General features: G+C 37.9%; 1 pseudogene; it reads left to right on the forward strand.

The window, feature by feature from the left end:
* Nucleotides 1-1,045: 1,045 nt before the first annotated feature.
* Nucleotides 1,046-3,138, forward strand: LOC138387363 (phosphatidylinositide phosphatase SAC2-like; annotated as a pseudogene).
* The last annotated feature ends 711 nt before the right edge of the window (nt 3,139-3,849 follow it).

Raw genomic sequence — 3,849 nt, forward strand, 5'->3', positions numbered from 1 at the left:
TAGTTAGCTCTTTTCTTATTTGCATGCCTTCTTTAAGATAAGATTTTAAATTAAAGTTTAACATTCATCCATAAATCACAAATATAGCTGAATACATTTTTACAAAGTGAATATGCAGGTGTAACTTCCACTAGATTAAGGCATAGAGCAAAAGCACTGTCAGCAACCTAGAAGCCTTCCTCATGCCCCCTCCCACTAATTTTACCACCCTACCCCTACCCCTGCCAAAGATAACCTCTATTTGGAGTTCCATCAGTATATATTAGTTTTGCCTATTTTTGAACCTTGTATAAATGGTATTATGCATATGTACCCTTTTGTTTTCAGGTTTTAACTATTATGAATAAAGCTTCTATAAACGTTCTTGTACTTAGTGTATTAGAGCACATATATTGCATATATGTTGGAAATATATTTAGGAATGGAATTGCTAGATCTTAAGGTACAGGCAGATTCAGCTTTGGTATATGATCCCAAAGAGTTTTTACAAAGAGTGGTTGTTCTAATTTATACTCTTATTATGGATGTCTTTTGATGACAGTATTAGAGGTCTCATTTACAAATAACAGAAACCTAATGTTAACCATCTTAGGTAAAAAGGGAAATGTATTGCTTCATGAAGCAGAACTAATGGACAGTGTGATGGCTTTAAAATATGTCCACATAGCCAGGCATGGTGGTGTACACTGTAGTCCCCAGCTACTTGGGAGGCTGAGAAGAGAGGATGCTTGAAGTCAGAAGTTCAAGGCTATAGTGCACTAAGAGTATGCCTGTAATTAGCCACTATACTCCAGTCTGGGCAACATAGTGGGACCCTCCCCCCCCGGGAAAAAAATACGTTCACAAATTCTTTTTTTTTTTTTTTTTTTGAGATAAGGTCTTGTTCTGTCACCCAGGATAGATTGCATTGATGTGATCATAGCTCATTGCAGACTCAAACTCCCAGGCTCATGTGATCCTCCTGCCTCAGCCTCCCCAATAGGTGGGTCTACAGGTATGCACCACCATGCCTGGGTAATTTTTCTTATTTTTTTTTTGTGTAGCGATGGGGTCTTGCTTTGTTGCCCAGGCTGGTCTTGAACTCCACAAGGAATATTTAAATGTGACCAAAATGCTGCAATTATTTAATGACAAAACCACATATAACAGGAGGTAGGTTTAAAGTATTACCTTAATTTTATTCTAAGGTATGATTTGTATACAAATATGTATGTTATGAATGCCAGTAAAGAAAAAAGTCACTTGGCAGAGATGGGATAAGAAAAAAAAATAAAGAAAAAGAAAAAAGACACTAATAGTGACTAAACAAAAAGCATTTCCTTTTCTCACAAAAAGTTTCCAAAGGAAGGCAAGCTGCTGGCATTTGTTCCTCAGGCCAGTCTCTTTACAATTCCAAAACCAGGTGAGAAGGAAACAGCCTTCAAACAGTGAAAAACTGTCCTGACATTATCAGTTAGGCCTTAGTGTCCCCAGGAGCTGATCTGGCATTCACAGGTTGGTCTTGGTGTTCTCCTATTCAACTTAAACAATTTCACAGAACACCAACATCATACAAGACCACCGACAGCAGACAAGACCAGCTTGAGCTGCTGTAACAAAATATCATAAACTAAGGTGGCTTAAGTGAAATGTGATATACAAAATGGTGTCATTCTGGTTCAGAGCACTAAAATGGAGTTGGGAAGCCATTCTAAAGAAGGACTACTTGCCCCTGAAAAAGTTGCAACTAGCTGCTGACGTCTGGTTACTCAAGGTGTTATCTGAGACTGAAAGCAACACAGAAACTTCCTCCTACCTTACCCCCCTGTCCTGCATAAAAGCTTGCTGCCTTATTTCTGTGACAAAACATATCTGAGAGACTGCTCTCCTGTCTTCTCACTTTGGCCAAACTGAATAAACCGTTCTCTATCTCTAACCACTGGTGTTACAGTGTTTGGATTTAACTGTGCATTGGGTACATAAGCCTGAATTGGGTGCTGTACAACTAAAGGAAGAGCAGTAAACCTCATGAAGACATCATTGATGTCAGATCTCAAAACCAAGGCTTTTTGGCCCAGGGAAAGAATTTTTTATGTTGCAAATTTTCATCTCTAAATCAAAAAGTTAAGCAAACCAAATCTAATGTAAATATTGGCAGCCTACAAAAGCAAGGACATTTTATAAAACCTGAAATGAAAGTTAACTTTCTAAAACCAAACTTCAGAGTAAATCTTTGGAAATTAGATAGTAGTCTTGAAACCACAGAAAACACAGGAGTGATGGATAATAAGGTCCAGGGAGAGTCTGATGGTGACATATCTTCAGATAATGACTGATACCACTCTAATGCAGTCCTTACAAATTCCAAGTCTGATGAAGACAAGAAGCTAGCTAATTCTTTAGAGAGTGTAGGACCAATAGATTATGTTCTTCCTGGTTGTATTATTGTTGCTTCAATTAGGCAGTTGATCCCAGTCTATTAGCATCATTGATATTAGCATTCGTCCTCCTTTACAGATTACCGTTGCTCATGGAAGTGGCCTTGGAAAAGGTCAGGAGTCTCTTTTGAAGAAAGTTCTTCTGCTGACAACATACACGTATTGACGGGCTTTGCCAAGCCTGTGGATATTTACTGCAACAGATTTTTGTAAGATACACAAAACAAAATGACTCAGACATCAGAGACCAGACCTGTGTCTCAGGAAGCTATTGAGGAAGGAAATCAAATGACAAATTTCCAATGAAGAAACCCAATCAGAATCAGTGGGACAGACACCTTCTCTACCATTTCAATTAGATGTGTCTTTTGCTATGACAGGCCCACAGTTTTTGTCAGTTGAACCAGTGCATTCATTCAGTCATATCTCTAAAGACCCCCAGCTCTGGTGCCAGCATGCTTGAACTTGAGACAGGGCTTCCTGTAACTCCTTTTCCTTCCCAGAGCCATAGCAGCAGAGCAGTTTCTCCCTTTGGAAAGATTCAAAGTTCCATGGTCTAGGTTGCTAATATTACCTAAGCTGGATTAACCTGTGGGTAAACTTCTCGGAGGCAAAAGTTCAAAAGAGTTCTGCAGAACCTGAAGTGGTTAATGAAGTCCAGCAAAATGAACTTAAAAATATGTTTATACAATCCTTCCATGTCTTTTATTTAAAAATTTGAAAAGAAGGAGTTTCACATAATTGGCCATTTTAACTTGTACTGGCTGAATCTAGGAATTACAAATTCTACTTCTGTTTGTTGGGAAGGGTTTTAAAAGGAGTCTGTACCTGAGTAGATCTCCAAATTTGAGAACCAGGACTACAGAAGTACATTAACCTAGAATGTGTGGACATGAGTAGCTAATATACTACAGAGCAGTTTGCTCACTTGAAAGTAATTCAAGAACTGGTCACTTTGGGACATAACTAGAACCTTTTTTGCAGTGGGGTGAATGGGTGTGGTATATAAAGTATACACATAAAGGATGGATGTGGACACAGAGGATTAGCAGTTTGCATAATTTGTTGTTTGTCAGTTAAGTCCTGTGTATTCCCTCTACGAGGTAAACTATTCATTTAGTTTTTAGTGACTTTAAAAGTGTTTCTAGTCTGGAGAAGCATTTGAATATAAAAAACTATTTTAGTTTTAATGGCTTAACCATTCCCTATGGTTAACCATTCTTCATGGTTAATTGAGGTCTGTTGACACTGGTCAGGAAATGTATTCTCAGTTGATCCTAATTTTTCCCATATTCTACTTGAACAAATTTAAAACATTCTGTCACCCCTATACCCCAAAATATAAAAGGTTAAGACTAGTCAGTCATAAAGTGAATCTGATACATCAAATGTGAATACCAACACCTATTCAATTTCATTTTGGTCTGTTTTC

The sequence above is a fragment of the Eulemur rufifrons genome, chromosome 1 (assembly GCF_041146395.1).
Source record: "Eulemur rufifrons isolate Redbay chromosome 1, OSU_ERuf_1, whole genome shotgun sequence".
In the NCBI taxonomy this organism is placed as follows: domain Eukaryota; kingdom Metazoa; phylum Chordata; class Mammalia; order Primates; family Lemuridae; genus Eulemur; species Eulemur rufifrons.